We start from the raw sequence: 22,016 nt of genomic DNA on the forward strand, positions 1-22,016 counted from the left end.
GACATTTTTGGTTGTCACAACTTTGGGGGGAAGAGTTGTGCTGCTGGACTTTAATGGGTAGAAGTCCGTGATGCTGCTAAACTTCTTACAATGCACGACAAAGCCTCCCTGCAGCAAGAATTGTCTGGTCTTAAACATCAGTAATCCCGCAGTTGAGAAACCCTACAGCCAGCCATGGTGGTGTGTGCCTGTAGACCCAGGTAATTGGAAGGCTGAGGTGGGAGTATCACTTGAGCTCAGGAATTTGAGTCCAGTCCAGGAAATATAGTTAGACTGTCTCTATATTAAAAAAAAAAAAAAAGGTAGAGAAACCCTAGATTTAAGCTAAAGCAAAAAGAGAGTATTGTTTCCTGTTTAGCCACAGGTTTGAGTTAAATATAATTTAAAAGGAGTATAGCAGAGCTTGCCTTTCAGTGACCTCTGAGCTGCTCAAGATGGAGGACCCAATACCCTGGCTAAATGTAGGCTCAAGTCACTTTAAGTCTAGCCAGGCCAGGCATGGCACCAAGAGCTAGAGACACAAGGAACTCCTGGGCCTGTTCTTCAGCGAAGCCTTTATAACCTGCCTTCTCCCAGATAAGTTTTCCAGACCCCATCACACATGTCACCAGGAGGAGGACCCAGCTACAGAAAGGAGTGGACCATGGCAAAGGGAAGGCCTACGTAGAATGAAACTTACCTTTCTTATTTTCTATTTTCTTCCACATTGATGGTGGGGAACTTCCTGAAAAGTTTTAGTCAAAGATTGCAAGAAAGAAGCAGGTCATTAGAGAGTTCTTTGCGTCTTTTCACTTGGAAAAGAGAAAGTCTTAATTTACAATTTTAAAAAACAATTCTTAATTATGTTTTATTATTTTATTTTTGGAGACCTCTTAATATGTTTGAGAGTATTAACTCTCAGTACTTTTCCAGTGCTCTCAAATCGTCACTGGGCTGCTTTTAAAGTAAAATACTTTAGACTACTTGCCTTAAAAGTCAGAATAACTCATTTAAGGGCACTTCAGGAAAAAACCCAATATCTCATATTAGAATAACAAAGTTTACAATTTTCTCATGTGGTAGAAAGATCACTGAGCTTGGGTGGAAGACTTCGTTTCTGATCCTATCTAACGTTTTCCAGTGGTTTGACCTTGGGCAAGTCAGTGAACCAGTTGGAAAATTACTTCAACCCCAGCCTGACTTCTTCAACCTCGGCTGCTGCCTGACTTTACTGAGAACATCAGGACAGGGCTCTGAGCTCTTCCACTGCCCTTCTCTTCACCTTAGAATCTCTCCTCATATTCAGCTGTCCTTCTTTCCTTTGCTCCCATCTGGCAGACCCCAGATCCTCTTCCTTGTGCTGTGTTCCTGCCGCCCAGGCCCTACCACTGTCAGCACCTCCCTTGCTTGCTCCGGTATCTCTTTCCATTTTGCTCACACCTCCCCCCAATCCTAACAAACGCTTGCCCTTGGCCTGTCCTTCCCTCTTTTTACTTTTACCACCAGACTTCCTCCAACTGCTATCTAGGTCCACTGCCTCGTTTTCTCACTAAACCAACCACTTTCTCCTTAATCCTGAAATCTGATTTGTGGCCCTACAATGTCTCTAAAACTATCCTTGGGAAGCATAGCTGCCAGTTGCTCGGGCTTTATGTTTCAAAGAGCATTTAGTTTCATGGGCTATGCATGCTTTCCTTGAAGAACACTCTTCCAAAGGGTATCTGTAGTACTGTCTTCTTCAGGCTCTTCCTTGGAGATAGCCTCAGTCTTTGTTTTCTCTAGCTCCATCCTTCTGCCCTTCCACTCACCATTAAAATAAAGGCAATTCTCCAAGTCTTAGATTGTCTCCTTTCTCTACTTCTCCCCTGGGTGATACCATCACTCACCAGTGTGTTCTGGTATCAAGTCTCAGCTGTGTGAGTACGAGCCCTAAGTCTCTGTTTTGAGCTCCATACTCTTACACCCAACTAATAGTGGACATATATTCCTGATTCACACACCAAGACTTCAACAGAAAAACCCCTGCTAAAGCACCTCCTCCACTGGACCTTCCCACTTCTGTGAGTCACATCAACAGTCTTGTTGCCGGGTGTGGTGGCTCATGCCTGTAATCTCAGTACTTTGTCAGGCCAAGGTGGGCAGATCACCTGAGGTCAAGTGTTCGAGACCAGCCTGACTAACAAGGAGAAACCCTGTCTCTACTAAAAATACAAAATTAGCTGGGTGTGGTGGCACATGCCTATAATCCCAGCTACTCGGGAGGCTGAGGCAGGGGAATGGCTTGAACCTAGGAGGTGGAGGTTGTGGTGAGCCTAGACTGTGTCTTTGCACTCCAGCCTGGGGTACAGAGCAAAACTCCATCTCAAAAAAAAAAAAAAAAACACTGTCTTTTGACCTGGCCTTGAGACCTGGCACAGTCACTCTTGATCCCTACCTCTCACTTAACCTCACTTCCAGTCATTTTCCAAGTACCCTTTCCTGGCCCAGGCCTGCCATTATCTCTTTTTCTTTCTCCTTCTGTCTTTACAGATCAGCTTTCATTTTTCACACCCGATCAATTGTCCTACAATATATTCTGACTTGTTCAAAGAACTTTAATGGCTTCCTATTTTAGACCAAAAGAGATTTGGACTTCTCAGGCTGCTGTTCCACGCCTCTCGCTCGCTCGCTTCAGTGTGTCCTCCAGTCTCACCTCCACGTCGTCCCTAACACACCTTATGGCTAACCAGAATCAGACTTCTGATTGTTCTGCCAATGCACCTACCTCTCTTCTCTCTGCCCATTCCTTTCTGTTCAGCTCTTACCTTTTGGTCAAGATACACTGTCTTATCCCTTTCCTCCATGAAGACCTAGTTCTTTTTAATACTCCTTAAGCTGTCACCCATTTGTAACAGTACTATTCAGAGTGCTGTTTCACCACGGGATAATGACTTTGTGCCCAAATGTAAATCAAGTCACTGCTTTCTTCATTAAGAAAGTCTTGTTCCTAAAAAAATCAGCTGAACTAAACGATATACTTGGTGATGAATTGATTTACATTCTGGCACTAGCCCCTCACGTCACTGTGAGTAGTAACAGTTCACAGACGGGGTCCTCACGCCACAGCCTGGGGTAACTTTCAAAGCCTCTTCTTAGCACTCTGATTTTTATGAGGGAAGTGTTTTTCCTGTCAGTCTTTGGGTAGGGGCAACAATAAGAGGATCCTGAATGACTTGCCAAACAGTGGGCCAGCATATCCCTGATCCAGGGTCTGGGATTCTGTTTTCCCCTTTATGTTTGTCAATTCCGTGTTCTGTGAATCAACAAGGGCTGAAAGGAAGGAATTCTTGGGCAGAGGGCAGGGTGGGAGTAGGGAGGGGTTTGGGGTGAGCAGAATAAGAAGAGAGCTGGATTGTGTCAATGGTGATGTTCTCAATGGAAGTAATAGGCCTTCAACCCATAGATTCAAGGATTCATGCGTTGAAGGCCAAGGATCCATGGGTTCCAGGGCTGGGTCAGCCATTCAGGAATGTCAGCAAAGACACCCCTTGCATCTCTTTGCTTTGCTGTCCTCAGTATGTCAGAGATGCCCCCACTTATGGCCATGAGGTGGCCGAAGCAACACTAAGCATCACTTCCTCACATGGCAATGTCTGGAACAGGATGGAAGGAATGAATGGAAAGGGGATTCTTCTCAGGACTCTCTCTCCATTTGCTAGGAGGGAAATCTTTCCCAGAAGTCACCCAGGAGATTTCTTTTGCATATGATTGGTGAGAATTTGCAGCGGTGGTTCTGCAGTGGAGCTGTAAAGGAGGTTGGGAGATTAGGCAAAGAAGAAAGAAAGCGAGAAGCAACCAACAATGCCTGCCTCAAGAGTCCCAGAGAGACAGTGATGGGAGCAGATAGTTACCAGGAAACGATGAAGGGGAGGCAGATAGGTACCAGGGAACGATGAAGGGGAGGCAAAATCAGAGGCAAGAGTTCATAAGGAAGATCCATACATGTCAGGAAATATTGCTGCAAATAAGAGCTGCAGGGAAGTGTTGAGATCATTATTCAGATTTATTGCTAGCATTTATTGCTCTGCCAGTTTTAGTTTTTTGTTTTTTCCCATATTTTATCTCATGTAATTCTCACACCAGCCGTTTGGGTTGATGTTACCCACTCCATATTACAGGTAAACTGAACCTGGGGAAGGCTAAGGCAAATAGCTCAGAAACATTATTTCAGAGACCAATGCTGGATTGGTTTCAGATCTACCTACGCCTGCCCCCCATCAACTAGTCGGGGAGTCACTGGGTTATGCAAGGTCATACAGAGAATAAATGGTAGGTTTAAGCTTTGAATTCAGATCTTCCGTCTCCAACAATAACAACAGCTGCTAGCATTTCGTATTCATTAACAAATTCCTGGGCACTATGCTAAGTGGTTTATTTTATTTATTTATTTATTTTGAGACGGAGTTTTACTCTGTCACCAGGCTGGAGTGCAATGATGTGATCTCACTGCAACCTCTACCCGCTGGGTTCAAGTGATTCTCCTGCCTCGGCCTCCTGAGTAACTGGGATTACAGGTGCCCGCCACCATGCCTGGCTAATTTTTGTGTTTTTAGTGGAGACAGGGTTTCACCATGTTGTCCAGGCTGGTCTCAAACTCCTGACCTCAAGTGATCCACCCTTCCTCAGCCTCCCAACGTGCTGGAATTACAGGCGTGAGCCACCGTGCCTGGCCTGTGCTAAGTGTTTTACACACATTATCCTATTCAATCTTATGGGAAAGGTACAGATTTTATAATCTCTGACATTGAGAGATTACAAGTAACTTGCCAATGTTACTTAATAAAGTGACAGAGTCAGGATTTGAACATGGGCCTTCTGACCAGAGCATTCATGTTTTTAGCTAGTACATTCTACTGCCTCTCACAGCTGCAGGCTCCAAATAATTAGTCCAGGGGTTTTTCTCTGTATCCATGTTGTCTCTCTACCTGTCATTGTTTAAATCTTAAATCACAACCTGCTGAGAAATATACCCTGATTGTTATAACTGTCACCCTGTGATTGATGAAGAAAATTCCAGCACCCGGTTCTTGGGAGAAAGCCAGGTGCTCCCATCTGTGCATGATGGGACAGGGTTAACTTGGCTGGGGGGAAGCAGACCTCAGGCAGAAAGTAGAAATGAGTGGTTGGGGTGATGCTTCTGTGCTTCTCTTCCTATGTGAACCTGTAACTGTGTACAGTGAATGACAGAATGGAAATAGTCTTTTATGTTGTGGGACTTTGTTCCCATGATAGTAATCCCCCATTTTAATGCTGATAAACACAATGGCGAGGATTACACCCCTTAATTTAATTTGGCCTGCATATGGCAAAGCTGTCTCAAGGCTTTTATGTGACATTCTTTAGCACAGCTAGCCTGTTGTTGTGTAAAAGGAACCCACATGAAGGAGGCAGGAGATTGATAATGCTGGTGCAAATGTTTTTACAAGACTGCTTGTAACACACTCCCAGTGAAGCTGCTTCGTTGTGGGCCCTTCAGTCAGGATTCAGACTCAGAGTGATGGGAGCATCCATGACTCAGGCAGCTCAAGGAGAACTGGCATCTCACAAAGGGAAGATGAGTGCATATTTCTCCCGTGTGTCATCCTTGCAGCTCTGGGGCTTGGAGCCAATTGGGCTGACCTCAGAATTGATGAGCCAGAGAAACAGCCTCCCAGTCAGCAGGGCCGACTGTGGGCCAGATTTTCATGTGGGCTGTGAAGTACAGATTGCAGCATATCTCAATGAGCAGTTCTAAGACTGTTGAACAGAACAAATCCTCCAGCAAATTTCCTACCACTGTGGTCAAGTTAGTGCACTAGCACGTTGGAGGACCCCATATGAAACTAGAGGAAAAATGGCAGCATGGTCTGGGAGTGGTGGTAGGGACAGTAGCCTTCTCTGATGAAGTGCTTGTGATGTGGTAGACACTGTCCATATTATCTCATTTAGGTAGAAAAATGACAAGCTTTGGTGGCAAACCTGGATTTGAATCTTAGTTCAACGACTTACAAGCTGTGAGACATTGGACAAGTTCCTTTCTCTCTCTGAACCTCAGTACCCTAGGTGGCTAAAAGGGAATAATTGGGAGGCCTGGAGATAATCAAAGCAAAAGAAGTAGCACAGTTCTAGACATGTAGTGAATACTTAATAAGGGATTATGACAAGCTGTTGTTGGTCATGGTCATAGAAGTGGTAGCAATAATAGTAGTAATATTAGTATGGAAAAGTTCTTTTTTCAAAAGAACTCATATGAAGGGTCGAGACTTTGACTTAACTCTAGAATTGAGACCAAAGTAAGCATTGAGGTTTCTATCATCTTAGAAACTTTGAACAATGCTCACTCTCTGCTTTTACTTGGGAGACACATTTTATTTCCTGTATTCCTGGCTCTTATCTCAGGGGTGAATCTGAGCTTGACTTTGGGTTCAGGAGTCACCCTGAACCCAAATCAACATTGCCAGCATGACATTATCATACCCTCAAATAATAACCTTCAGAGTTTAGTTGATTGTTAGAGCTTTCTTAGACTTTAGATTTTTTAAATATTAATTGGTCATATGTATTTTCAAAACCTTTTTGAAGGCAAAAAACTTATCACCAGCTGAAAGAAGCTTCAAGGAAAAATCTGTCTTGAGTTACATTTTTCCTTGGGGATTTGCTTATGGCCGTACATAAATATTTATCTGAACTATTTCAACAAACCCTAAATCGTCAGTGATCCTTATGCAAAGAATTCTTTTAGAAGATTTCTATATGTCAAGAATGTCAGCAATCTCTTCCTAGACCCAGATTCCAAGGACAAGAGGCCTCTTTTAAAATAGCTGAAACTGTTTGGTGGTTTTCAACATGTCTTTTATTTTCATATTCTGTGTATCGGTTCATGCTATTCCATCTGAATAGAATTCCTTGCCAGTCCCGTCTTTACCTATTGATGTTTTACTCATCCTTCAAGGTCTCATTCATGTGGCAAGAAAACAAGGCCAAGAGAAGAGCATGCCAGGCAGGAATACAGAGTGGGCCATGGCCAGAGGGAGGATATGCAGGGGCCACTCTTAGGAAAGTGAGAGGTCCAGTGAGAAGAAGGCACAGGGTAGGATGGGAGTGGTATGAGGCAGGAAGAACTATTACAGGGAATAAAGCACCAAGATATGGAAGGTCTTAAAAAGTGCACTAAATGTCTTATTGTTCTATAAGTCAAAAGACATAAACCCATAGTGTTTGGGTAGAATGTAGTCTACAGACATGTTTTGTTCGGCCTGCATGTTTGTAAATTTTTTTAATTAGTTTCCAATCTTCAGTAAAATACTGGCAAACCAATTGCAACAGCACATCAAAAAGCTTATCCAGCACAATGAAGTAGGCTTCATCCTGGGGATGGTTCAACATATGCAAATCTATAAAAATAATCCATCACATAAACAGAACCAAAGACAAAAACCACATGATTATCTCAATAGATGCAGAGAAGGCCTTTGACAAAATTCAACAGCCCTTTATGCTAAAAACTCTCAATAAATGAGGTATCAATGGAACGTATCTCAAAATAATGAAAGCTATTTATGACAAACCCACAGCCAATATCATACTGAATGGGCAAAAACTGGAAGCATTCCCTTTGAAAACTGGCACTAGACAAGGATGCCCTCTCTCACCACTCCTATTCAACATAGTATTGGAAGTTCTAGCCAGAGCAGTCAGGCAAGAAAAAGAAATAAAGGGCATTCAATTAGGAAAGGAGGAAGTCAAATTGTCTTTATTTGCAGACAACATGATTGTTTATTTAGAAGACCCCATCGTCTCAGCCCAAAATCTCCTTAGGATGATAAGCAACTTCAGCAAAGTCTCAGGATACAAAATCAATGTGCAAAAATCACAAGCATTCCTATACACCAATAGCAGACAAACAGAGAGCCAAATCATGAGTGAACTCCCATTCACAATTGCTACAAAGAGAATAAAATACCTAGGAATACAACTAACAAAGGACGTGAAGGACCTCTTCAAGGAGAACTACAAGCCACTGCTCAAGGAAATAAGAGAGGACACAAACAGATGGAAAAACGTACCATGTTCATGGTTAGGAAGAATCAATATCATGAAAATGACCATACTGCCCAAAGTAATTTATAGATTCAGTGCTATGCCCATCACGCTATTATTGGCCTTCTTCACAGAACTGGAAAAAACCACCTTAAACTTCATATGGATCCAAAAAAGAGCCTGCATAGCCAAGGCAATCCTAAGCAGAAAGAGCAAAGCTGGAGGCATCACGAAAGTATACTGTAAGTCTACAGTAATCAAAACAGCATGATACTGGTTCCAAAACAGAGGCCTCAGAGGCAGTGCCACACATCTACAACCATCTGATCTTTGACAAACCTCACAAAAACAAACAATGGGGAAAGGATTCCCTGTTTAATAGATGGTGTTAGGGAAACTGACTAGCCATGTGCATAAAGCTGAAACTGGATCCCTTCCTTACACCTTATACAAAAATTAACTCCAGATGGATTAAAGAGTTAAACATAAGACAAAATACCATAAAAACCCTAGAAGACAACCTAGGTAATATCATTCAGAACATAGGCATAGGCAAGGACTTCATGATTAAAACACCAAAAGCAACGGCAACAAAAGCCAAAATAGACAAATTGGATCTAATTAAACTTAAGAGCTTTTGCACAGCAAAAGAGACAGTCATTAGAGAGACCCGGCAATGAACAGAGTAGGAAAAAAGTTTTGCAACCCACCCATCTGACAAAGGGCTAATATCCAGAATCTGCAAAGAACTAAAACAAATTTACACACACAAAAAACAAACAACCCCTTCAAAAAGTGGGCAAAGGATATGAACAGACACTTTTCAAAAGAACACATTTATGTGGCCAACAAACATATGAAAAAATGCTCATCATCACTGGTCATTAGAGAAATGCAAATCAAAACCACATTGAGATACCATCCCACGCCAGTTAGAATGGTGATCATTAAGAAATCAGGAGACAACAAATGCTGGAGAGGATGTGGAGAAATAGGAATGCTTTTACATTGTTGGTGGGAATGTAAATTAGTTCAACCATTGTGAAAGACAGTGTGGCAATTCCTCAAGGATACACTTTGACCCAGCAATCCCATTGCTAGTTATATACCCAAGGGATTATAAATCATTGTATTATAAAGACACATGCATACGTATGTTCACTGTGGCACTGTTCACAATAGCAAAGACTTGAACTAACACAAATGCCCATCAATGATCAACTGGATAAAGAAAATGTGGCACATATACACCATGGAATACTATGCAGCTATAAAAAAGGATGAGTTCATGTCCTTTGCAGGGACATGGTTGGATCTGGAAACCATCATTGTCGGCAAACTGACACAAGAACAGAAAACCAAGCACCGTATGTTCTCACTCATAAGTGGGTGTTGAACAATGAGAATGCACGGACACAGGGAAGGAACATCACATATTGGGGTATCTTGGGGGATGGGGGCCTAGGGGAGGGATAGCAGGGGGTGGAGGATTGGGGAGGGATAACAGGAGAAATACCTAATATAGGTGACGGGGGGATGAACCACCATGGCATGTGTGTACCTATGTAACAATCCTGCTAGAGCTGCACATGTACCCCAGAACTTAAAGTAAAATTAAAAAAAAAAAGAAAATGCTTTTAGGTGGCACCGTAGAACCATCCATGCTAGCATATTGTTTTACTTATTTATTTTTTTCATTGCTTTTTTCCGGGGGGGATAGAAAAATTCCCATGGAATTGTTTGGTAACTTGGTAATTTGGCTTAGTAACTTGATGAACCTTTACACAAACCTATCAATTAGATAGTTTTTAACTCATCTCCTGTTTTTTGATTCTAAGAAAGCAGAGAAAAATACTCTTGGAAAGAAAAGGCCCTGGGTCAGAGTATCTCTTTCTTTCAGACCGGTGGAATGTTTTCCTTTCTCCACTTTTAGATGATTTAGTCTATGAGAGATAGGGACAAATAAAACACGCCTCCTATTTCCTCTTTTAAGAAAGGATTTTTAAGTGCGGTGGGAGGCACCAGTGAACTTCAAGGGCTTACTGAAATTGTATTCAAAATTTGAAGAATAAATGTTTTTATTTGGGAAAAAAATTAGTTTCCAACATATAAAAATAGAAAGATTTCATGGAATTCAGATTTCTGATATCTCTTTAAAAACCTGGGTATCTGGCAGCAATCTGCTGGAAGTAAGCAGAGCTGTCTTTTACAGATCCCCGTTCGCCTGCCTGCATAATGACAGCCTGCCAGCATCTGAGTTTGGTTCCTGCCCACTGTGTGCAGGGCACCATCTAGGTAGAAGAAACGATTTAGCTACAGATCCTGGAGGCAGACTGCCTCTGTTCTGGCCCAGGTTTGTGTCCAGCTACCTCAATGACTTTGGGCAAGTGTTTTTCTAATAATGGTACTTACCTCATGTGGGCATGGTGAGAACAAACCATAGGAAACATTTAGATGACTACCTAGCATGTAGTTAAGTGGACAAAAATGTTAGCTTTTATTGCTGTATTCCACGAGATAATACACTGCAGGGCAGAAGCTGTCCCCCATTTCTGTATCACTCACAGAATCTAGAATTTAGAATCTTTGGCCATAGCTGGCATAAAATAAAATAATTGATGAATGGATAAATGAATATGTGCTCCCTTTTATTTCTGTGTGGTCCAAAACTAAATTTAATTACTTTGTTCTCTAGAAATGCTTCCTACTTGAGTTTGATTTGAGCAAACTAGTTAAGAGTTAGTAAGGAGCTAGCTTTCTCAAAAAGTCAAAAATGCTAATTAAGCAAGTGAAGGGAGATTCTGTTAACATTATGTCATTGTTCTGTGATACATCTACCTTCCTAACTCAAAAATAAACTTCAAGTTTGGGAAGATGCTTATATGTTTTCTTTAGAAAGCTCATTTCTTGGCTAGTAGCTGTCTATGGTTAATATCTCAAATTGAGGCTCATTTGCTAGAAACTAGGACATGGTGAACTTCAGCAGATGTTAGAATGCATGTTTGACTTGGGTTTTCTTATATCCCATGTCTTGCATGCAATCCACACTTCAAAGCAATGTTTTTCTTTTTCTTTCTTTCTTTTTTTGTTTTTGGGACATAGTCTTACTCTGTAGCTAGACTAAAGTGCATTGGTGTGATCTTGGCTCACTGCAGCACCCCCCTCCTGAGTTCATGCGATTCTCCTGCCTCAGCCTCCCGAATAGCTGGGACTACAGGTGCACGCCACCATGCCCAGCTCATTTTTGTATTTTTAGTAGAGACGGGGTTTCACGGTATTGCCTAGAATGGTCTCGATCTCCTGACCTTAAGTGATCCACCCGCCTCAGCCTCCCAGCGTGCTGTGATTATATGGATGGCTACTGTGCCTGGCCTCAAGGCAAATATTTTTGTGCCTGATGCATCAGATGACAATGGACAGTTTGACAAAGGAACCTATTTTTGGTTTTTCAACATTTCTTATATATAGCTGAAGTCACATCATCATCCTCACCAAGGTCTTCAGTGTGATCACCTGTGGACATCAACTTTTGTATTTACGTTAATCTATCCCTAAACATGCTTGCTGTGAACGGTGTTGCTCTACAGAGTTGACCAGCAAGGTTGGACTCACTTGCTCTCTGGAAAACTTGCACATTTGCAAACCCACTTTAATTTTATTTGAATAAACACCATCTAAAACTGTATCATGTACTCAGGATTCCAAAAATTTGCTGTCTAATTTTGTCTGATAGCTCTCTTCTTTCTTACAAAAAGTCAATTTTTTAGTATGATAATACCTCTAATTTTTTAGTATGATAGCACCTCTACTTTTTCTGAAGAAGTTTGAGTCTCTCACACATGGACACAAAAAGGGGAAGAACAGACACTGGAACCTACTTGAGGGTAGGGGCCAGAAGGAGAGGGAGGAGCAGAGAAAATGACTGTTGGGTATTAGGCTGAGTACCTGGGCGCTGGAATAATCTGTACAACAAATCCCTGCGATACGAGTTTACCTATGTAACAAACCTGTACATGTACGCCTGGAGCTAAAATAAAAGTTAAAAAAAAAAAAAAAGAAAGAAAGAAATTTCTGCCAGGTGCGGTGGCTCACACCTGTAATCCCAGCACTTTGGGAAGTCGAGGTGAGCAGATCGCCTGAGGTCGGGAGTTTGAGACCAGCCTGACCAACATGGAGAAACCCCGTCTCTACTAAAAATACAAAAAATTAGCCAAGTGTGGTGGCACATGCCTGTAATCCCAGCTACTTGGGAGGCTGAGGCAGGAGAATCACTCGAACCTGGCAGGCGGAGATTGCGGTGAGCCGAGATCACGCCATTTGCACTTCAGCCTGGGCAACAAGAATGAAACTGTCTAGGGGCAGGCGGGGTGGAGGGGAGAAAGAAATTTCAGTCTCCCTTAGATCTCTCCTTTCCCTCCTTCCCTTCTGTCCCTCTTCTCTCCCTCCCTCCCTCCCTCCCCTTCTTCCTTTTTTCCTTTCTTTCTTCTTTGTCTCTCTCCTTATACTATTTATATCAACATCTCTAAAGTTCTGGTTTCTAATCCAAAGACAATTTCAAATAATGCAAAAATCTGGTAAGATCCCTAACCATTTCTCCATCCCTCGTCCCCTTCCTGCATTACCCACAGAATTTTCTTCACATTGCTGTTACCTACACTGTAGCCTCATCAAGACCTTTATATATTCAGGCTCAGAATGAGTTTATACCTTTACATATTGAGCCTATTTTGAAAAGTTTGAGAAAAGAAAATGGACTCAGGTGGAAAATATTACAGGAAACAAAATTTTGTAAAAATGAACTTGCTTTATTATCAACACATAAAGAAACCTAGATTATAATCCTACAGGTTGAAAGATTAACTTTGTACATTTTCACAATTTTATTACCTTCACTTTCTTCACTGGATTTTAAGGAAAACATATTAGTGTTTCCGTTCCAAGTGTATTTTGTGAATTACATAGCAGCTTGTTCCTCACTATAAAACACAAATATGCCAATGTATTTTCTGCTAGCATCACCCTGGTCACCTTAAATTAAGAAGCACCTGGAGTATATTTGCTATTAAAAGCAGTTAACAGTAGTAATGCCACAACATCTCTGTATGCATCTTAGTAACTTCTCTGACTTGTTTCCTTGATGAGTAGACAAAACAGGGGGAGGGGTGAATTTGCTCTTTTTATCTGAATGGTGTAGATCAGGAAGATACAGAGCAATAAAGAGCTCTCCTGAAACAAAGCTCTAGCGACTGCTGTGCTTGGGAAATTCGATAATAAACAGTCCCTGATACCAAAATTCTAATGACTTAAGATCAACACAGTCTGGAGACACAGGTGGGAGTGGCCTTCCTCGCTCTGATCCAGACCCTCCCCAGAGAGCTCTTTGTGTCAACAAGAACAGCCAGCGCTCCTGGCCAGCTCCCAGGACTCAGAGTGGGGCTATCATTTTTGTTTGCTTTGCAAATATCTTAATGGGAAGTGGTTCAACACCACCTATGGGTTAATCTGAGGGGTTCTGCTTGGCAGCTGTTAGCTCTGAGAACCACATGGCCGCTCTCAGGGGCAGGGAGTCAGGCTAGCTGTTAACTACCCAGCGCCAGGTTGAGGCATCCTCTTTGCTTGGATTTACTGACTGGCAGGAAGTGCCTTGTTGACTTTTATTTTTAGTTTGTTCCTCTTGGGAGAGCAAGGATGTTATTCTCAGATCCAACTGTGCTTTTCTCTCTAAGGGAGGGCAGTTTAAATTGTTTTTACTAGCATGAAGCATCCTTTCACCTAAGCTCATTCTCAGAATCTGAAACTTTGTATTAAAATTGGTAGTGTGGTGAAGGTGGAAGGGGTATTGTTGCCAGAAGAAAGATTTAGTATATTGGCCTGCAGGGAGGGCAAACAGTAGAAGCCACAGCCCTGTCTTCGCCTGGGATCTAAAGAATTGGATAGATGGTGAATTTGCCTGCTCCTTAGTCCTCTCCTCCTCCCTCTCCTCCACCCCAACATGGCTTTCACTTGTCCTATCTTGACCCATAGGAGTGTTTCCCAGGGTGACACAACCAAGTCATGCCTTTCTGAATCTGTGTCTGCTGACATTGATACAGATGATCTCTTTCTTTATGCTTTCCTCACTGGATTTCAGGCAGGGTTGGATGGTTTCCACAAAGTAGGTTAGGGAAGTACCTGGAGTGATGACAGACATGTAGACAGTTTCCAAATGCTCCATTTGTAAATGTGCAAAAAGTTCAGAGTTCTCTATAGATTCTAGAAAACGTGTCTAGCTACCCTCAGGAATAATGTAACCCTGCTTTTAATAAAGCACAGTTATTCTTTAATAAAGCAGGCTTATTCTTTGCCTTATTCTTTCCTGGGGGTTTCCCACACCTATTTGTGGGATTGTGTGGTGATTGACAACAAGGGTCCTTAAGTTCACTAGACCTGCTTCTACAGGGCAAGAACTTCATAAACCCACTTATTTTCTCAGGGCTTCAGTTTCCTCTTCTTTAAATGGAAGATCAAATAGCACAATATCTACCTCACCAAGACATGAAAGTTGAATGACGTAACATACACAAAGTATATAGCATCTCATTCGATGCATAAAAAGCACTCACAAATCATTGTAGTGATTAGAGGTGTTGTTATCTCTAAGGCATTCACATTGTTTAATCTTTAATATCATGCATTTTTTCTAAAGTACTCATTTTGAAGTCTGTTACTTTCATCCCTTTAAAATCAAGCCAGTGCAAAATTGAGGACTATATGAGTATCAACGTAAATGATGACAAAAGAGTATGATCCATTGAATGAAATAAAAATTCATGAGTAGTCCACATCAACGGATGGATGGAACAGATGGAAGGAAGGGAGGAAGGAAGGAGGGAAGGAGGGAAGGAGGGAAGGAGGGAAGGAGGGAGGGACTGAGCTCTTCCTTACAATAAAATAAAATGATAAAGGTAGATGAAATTAAGGAAAAAGAAAAACACCATTTGACAACTACATTAATAATAATTGTTTCAGGCAATAATTACAAATGGATGCTAACACTACCATGTGAAAGTTTGGGCTAGGCACGGTGGCTCATGCCTATAATCCTAGCACTTTGGGAGGCCAAGACTGGTAGATCATGAGCTCAGGAGTTTGAGACCAGCCTGGCCAATATGGTGAAACCCTGTCTCTACTAAAAATACAAAAATCAGCCAGGTGTGGTGGCACGCGCCTGTAATCCCAGCTACTCGGGGCTGAGGCAGGAAAATCGCTTGAACCTCGGTGGCGGAGGCTGCAGCGAGCGGAGATCGCGCCACTGTACTCCAGCCTTGAGCTATTTGCATAGTCTCAGAGTAAATCCCCATAAGAAACTTATTAATTACAAAAGAACAGTGGAGAAACCTGGCAGAAACCGTCTTAACCAAGTGATGAAAGTTAGCATTAACTAGTAATTGAACAAACTAACAGCATATGCCTCCTGATACGATGCATTGAGAAGAAGACACCATCACTTTTGCGGATTTCTTGCCAAATGTGCATAACCTGAATTTAATCATGAGGAAACAGCAGACAAGTCCAAACAAAGGGAGCCTTTACAAAATGACCGGCCTGTAGGCTCCAAAATGAAACATGGCAGAAGACTGAGGAACTATTCCAGATGAAAGGGGACTAAAAGATCATTACCACGGAGTTCAATAGATGACCTAGGAATTTCTTTTGCTATAGAAGACACCATTGAGACATTTGGAGAAATCTAAATACAATCTATAGATTGGAAAATAGTGTCATATTAATATTAAATTCCTGATTTTGATCGTTGTATTCTGGTCATATAAGAAAATGCCCTTCCTTTTAAACACACACACTGACGTATTTAGGGATAAAAAGAGTATCAGGTTTGTAACTGACTCTCAAATGGCTCAGAAAGAAATTATGCATGTTTGTATGTGTATATATCAGTATATATATAGAGAAGACAAAGCTAATATGTCAATCTGCTGAGGAATATATAGGATTTCTTATACTATTGCAACTTTTCTATTAATATGATTAAATCAGAATAAAAAGTTACAATTAAAAAAATCAAATCAGTGCCACTTCTTGCCCTTTAAACAGGGCAGTTCATCAGCCACTTTTTCTTTAGACTTTTTTTTTTTGAGACAGAGTTTTGCTCTTGTTACCCAGGCTGGAATGCAATGGCGCGATCTCGGCTCACCACAACCTCCGCCTCCTGGGTTCAAGCAATTCTCCTGCCTCAGCCTCCCTAGTAGCTGGGACTACAGGCTGCGCCACCATGCCCAGCTAATTTTTGTATTTTTAGTAGAGACAGGGTTTCACCATGTTGACCAAGATGGTCTCAATCTCTTGACCTCGTGATCCACCCGCCTCGGCCTCCTAAGGGATTATAGGTTGTGAGCCACCACGCCCGGCCTCTCTTTAGACTCTTGATCCCTCTCCATCCACACCTAAAAGTCTATTCCATGTCATCCTTGCCCTGCTCAGTGATGGTCCTCAAGCTTCTCTGCTGTGACATTGCTGACTAGTCACCGCCCCCTGCACACAATTTTATTTAGGCTTTTCATTTTTAAAAGTTTCGGAAAATGTCCCTCCCTCCTCTCACATCCCCTCCCTCACTTGTCCTTGGGCCTCATCATTTAGTGCCATGTGCATCATGCACTTCATTTCAGCACTTCTTCTCCTTCCCTGAACTAAGGACTGCTTTCAGAATTAAAAGAGGAAAACTGGGTTAAATAATATCTTTTGGGGGTGCAGTGGTAAAAAGAACACCCCCCTAGTTACGGCGTGAAAAGGATGTAATAAATGGTCTCTGACGTTTCCTTTTTCTCCACAAGTCTATGCCTTGACCTAATGCAGTCTTAAAGTGTTAGAACTGTAACTCAAAAAGTTAGAACTGTAGCTCAACCTGCAAGTTACCTTAAGACCCACCCAAAGGAAAAGCACAGATTCCATCCAGACAGGCAGCCACACAGATACCTCATCATTATTATTCTCCCTTGAAGTTTCCATGTTTACAGGTTTGTCTTTCAGACATGCAAAATCATAAATAATAAGTAACCACATGATTAAGTGTGCGTTTTATTTCTAACTTCTAACTACATACGCATCTTTAATTATTTTTAAATCTTGTGTTTTTATTTTGTTCTGCCCAGGAGAACAAATGTAATCATCTTTTCCTTAGCTCAGGCAAGACTTTTTATTTATATGTTGCTAATGAAGAAGTGGAGAGGTGATTTGCCCATTAGAGTTGCCATATTTAGCAAATAAAAATGCAAGATACTCACTTAGATTTGAATTTTCTGTAAACAACAAATAATCTTTTTTGTATAAGTATGTCCCATGAAGTATTTGAAAATACTTATACTAAATAATTACAAACATACCTTGTTTTATTCCATTTTGCTTCATTACACTTCACAGATACTGTGTTTTTTACGAACTGAAGGTCTGCGGCAACCGTGTTGAGCAAGTCTATTGGTGCCGTTTATCAGCAGCATGTGTTTACTTCATGTCTCTGTGTCAGAATGTTTTAGCAATATTTGAAATTGAGTTATGTACATTTTTTAGACATAAGGCTATTGCACACTTAATAGATAATGTAAAAATAACTATATGAACTGGGAAACCAAAAAATGTGTGTGACTCACTTCATTGCAACATTTGCTTTATTGAGGTAATCTAGAACAAAACCCGTCATGTCTCTGAGATATGTTTGTTATTACTCTGGAATTCAAATTCAACTGGGTGTCCTGTTTTTTGTCTGTGAGACAGGGCCTCACTTTGTTACCCAGGTTGGAGTGCAGTGGCATGATCTTGGCTTACTGTAACCTCAACCTTCTGGGCTTAAGTAATCCTCCTATTTCAGCCACCTGACTAGCTGGGACTACAGATGCGCGCCACCATGCCTGGCTAAATTTTTTTGTAGAAACAAGGTCTCACTATGTTGCCCAGGCTGGTCTTGAACTTTTGAGCTCAAGCAGTCCTCTCATCTTGGCCTCCCAAATTGCTAGAATCACAGGCATGAGCCACCACACGCAGCCTAGGTGTCCCATATTTTATCTGCCTAGAACTAATGTATCATGAATACGTATGCATATAGCCTGACTGTATATGATGATATATATTGCTAAATCTACCAGGTGTTTATAACATTCCTCTGACCTCTACATGTCATAACACATAGTGTTTTTTTTCCCTTTAAGGGCTTTTGAAACCATATTCAGGGACATCAATTCCTACTTATTTATTAAGGTCTTTATTCAATGTCACTTTCTGTAGCCACTCAATTTAAAATTGCAGACCCTGCCTCTAATACTTTCTATCCCCCTTCCCTGCTTTAATTTTCCTCTTTGGCACTTATATTTAATATGCTACATAGTTACTTTTTTGTTTCAATTTGTGACTGCCACTTGAATGTAGGTTCATAAGCAGAGGCCTCTTGGGTCTCCTCTGCTGTATCCCCAATACTTATAATAATAAGAGACAAATTTAAAGGTGCTCAGTAAAGACTTGGGAGCTGAATGATGTCTGGGGGGCTATATATTGCACATGTATAATATAATATATAATATAATATATAGTATATAATGGGACCTTATATTGCACATATCATACACGTTGTGCTTACACAGAAGCTCAAGGAGATTTGCCACCAGATTAGAGCCTTCAGTGTGGTACAAGTGTGTGTAATCTTAGTAATAGTTCACAGACAAAAGATAAATAGAAGTTCAGGCCAGGGGTTATACCTCCAGATATCACTGGGCTTCATTTAATCTGCCTCCTAGCAAATTTTCTAGAACTAAATGTTAGTAGCCCCAGGTATCATTCATTAAGATTCTTAATACAGCACTTTGGGAGGCCAAGGTGGGTAGATCACGAGGTCAGGAGATCAACACCATCCTAGCCAACATGGTGAAACCCCGTCTCTACTAAAAATACAAAAATTAGCTGGGCTGGTGGTGCATGCTTGTAATCCCAGCTACTCGGAAGACCGAGGCAGGAGGATCCCTTGAACCAGGGAGTCAGAGGTTGCAGTGAGCCAAGGTCACACCAATGCACTTCAGCCTGGCTGCAGAGTGAGGCTCCGTCTCCAGAAAAAAAAAAAAAAAAATCCTTAATACAATTGTGTGACTATCTGGAAGAGTCCAGTAACAAAATGATACTGAGGCTGAGAGCATGGGCTCTGGGTCAACTAGATCAGGATTTGTATCTGGTGATGACCTACGTTACTCAAACAACCCAGGCTTGGGTTTCCTGGTTTGTGAATTGGGAACACTGGGGGACCTATGCTGCTAGCACTGGCATGGGATGAAATGGATAGTCTAGCCAAGTCCTCAGCACAATGCCTGACAGAAATGAAGCTGCTTCCATCACCATCACCCAGGCCACACCACAAACTCCACCTGATCCCATAAAGCTCAGCTGCTCTATCCATGCTGCGGCCCTCGGCCCATGGCTGTGCATCCCCCCGGATCACAGTGCCCTTCACCACTACTGCATCTTTTGTTTTATCCCTGAACTTTCTCTCAGATGCCTTGGTTGCTGACAAAGAACTGAAATAAGCTTTATGGGCAGCTCTCAGTTGAGTGTCCTTTTTTCCAATAAAGGAGGCATTCTCAGCAGAATGAAGAAAAGCCTTCTGCTCCTACCTTAGACTTTTACACAATGACAGCTGCCTGCAGGAAAGTAGTGAAGGAGGGAAAAGAAAATAAATGAGAATGCAAGGACTGGCAAATTAAGACTGTACGGGCTCACGGTTGGGGAAAAGCAATGAGGCAAACAAATATGATCACATTTAAGGGCTCAGTGGGATTTGGGGAATTAGCATAAGTACATAAATCTAACTACTGCTAACTTAGAGCAATGGCATTATGAGACAGTCATCAGCCTTTCTGAGCCCTTCTGATGAATTTATCCTTGAGCCATGTTCTAAAACTTAAAATAATTGTGTGTTTTAGAGCGAACAAATATCCATATATTTAGATGTAATTTGCATATTCAACTCATTCAGTAATGGTTGGGGTGGGACGCATATACGCATTCAGAATTGTTCTAAAAGTTACTTGATATCCAAACCTAATGAGAAAAAGTAATACGAAAGCTCTGAAGTTTATTCCTTCTTGTTTCCTTTATTTTCCTGCAATAATGATGATTTTATTTTTTGCACTGTTATTGTTTCTCCTCTCCTGTGCTGTTTGTATTTCCTTCATATCACACATTAAAGCCCAGGAATACGGTTTTCCCTCTTTAGAAATCGAGGAGTACCAATTAAAATAATAATGATGCACTACTTTGGAAAGAGATACGCAAAGATTTAAAAGACTAAGACTATTCCCGGTGCTGGCAATATGATAGGAAATGGGCCCTTTCATACTTTTTGTGAATGTGAGTGTTAATTTTTGTTGCTTTTTAGAGAATTTGATGACATAATTTAAAAGCTTTAAAATAGAAAAAAAATTCTTACCCTTTGACCTGACAGCTTTATGTGTAAGATTTATCCCAGGGAGATAACTAGATGAGTAGTCATACCTGTGGCACCAAATATTTAATGATCCATTGTTTATAATATGAAAAATGTATAAACAAGTTACGTATCTAAACATAGAGATTAGTTAAATCATGATAATCACTGAGACTTTAGCTAGAATACTATATAGCTGTAGTATGATGATATATGTGTACATGTGCATATATGTGTATTACATACAAACATGTGGAAAGAGGCTCATAATTATACAGGGTAGGTTCAAGTGATAAATATGACTTGAGCCATTATGTTTAAAAATATTTTTTTATATGCATGGAAAAGTATCTGAAAAGATGCATGCAAGAAGCTAATTAATTATGTCTAGATATGGGTATTTTCCCTAGTCTCTACTTTCTTCTCCTTGAATAACTGTATGTTATACAGTACAACAATAAATGTATATTATTTTTTAATCGTACAAAATAATTTTTAATCAGAAAAAGGGGAAAAAGAGCAACATTTTGCCATCAGTTCTTTTAGTCATTTACTTTGGGAGACAGGCAGATATTACTACATTTTCATTGATTTGTATCTGGTGAATATTCAGACAACTTGGGAATTTGGAGCATTTTCATCAGCTGAAAAATAAAAGACAAAGTTAATGAGCACAGCAATACCTACGGCTCTGATAGCTCAAAAGCCAAATGGATGGTACTTGCTCTGGTTTGCTGTCCTCCCTTGCAAAATTTTATAAAGCACACCTCCAGTGGTTGATTTGCAGACACTTTTAGTTGGTCAGAAAGTAGCACCAGACAAATCAGTTACAAACGAATTTTCAGTGTGGTTATGCTCAATATATTATTTAAATACATCAGGGAGCCTCCGGTTCTTCCTAGAGTGGAAGCAGATGGGAGAAGTGAGGCAGGAAAGGCTTTTCAGAGGAGCCGACACCTGAGCTAAAGGCTAAGAATGCAGTAACCAGGTGAGCAAGAAAGAAGGGAGCATTCAAAAGCATGGAAATCAGAACACAACCCTTGGAGATTTTGTGGGTACTTGACAAAATATTCGTGGCGGTGGTGCTGGCAGTAAATAGGAAACAAAAGTGTACTATAAACCCTTGCTTCCCGGTTTTTGTAATGAAAGGTGCAATAGTTTACACATTTTGGGTGCCTTTTAACTTAACCCACAATGACACACAATAACACAAGAGATAGTTTGTGTTCTTTTTTTTTTGGTGGGGAAGCTGGAGTGCAGTGGCGCAATCATAGCTCACTGCAGCCTCGACCTCCCAGGCTCAGATGATCCTCCCACCCCAGCTTCCTGAGTAGCTGGGACTACAAGGGCATGCCACCCTGTCTGGCTAGTTTTTGTATTTTTTGTAGAGACAGGGTTTCACCATATTCCCCAGGCTAATCTCTAACTCCTGGATTCAAGGACTCTTCCTAACTCAGCCTCCCAAAGTGTTGGGATTATAGGTTTACGCCACCACACCCAGCCAACAGCTCTTTGGTTTTTGTTC

At 41.2% G+C, this 22,016-nt stretch overlaps 1 protein-coding gene across 1 annotated transcript in view; it reads left to right on the plus strand.

The window, feature by feature from the left end:
• MYO3B (myosin IIIB) overlaps positions 1-22,016 on the plus strand; it is a 491,163-nt gene that overhangs the window by 366,715 nt on the left and 102,432 nt on the right. The gene's annotated exons all lie outside the window — the stretch shown is intronic.

Source organism: Cebus imitator, unplaced genomic scaffold (assembly GCF_001604975.1).
Source record: "Cebus imitator isolate Cc_AM_T3 unplaced genomic scaffold, Cebus_imitator-1.0 Scaffold110, whole genome shotgun sequence".
In the NCBI taxonomy this organism is placed as follows: Eukaryota; Metazoa; Chordata; class Mammalia; order Primates; family Cebidae; genus Cebus; species Cebus imitator.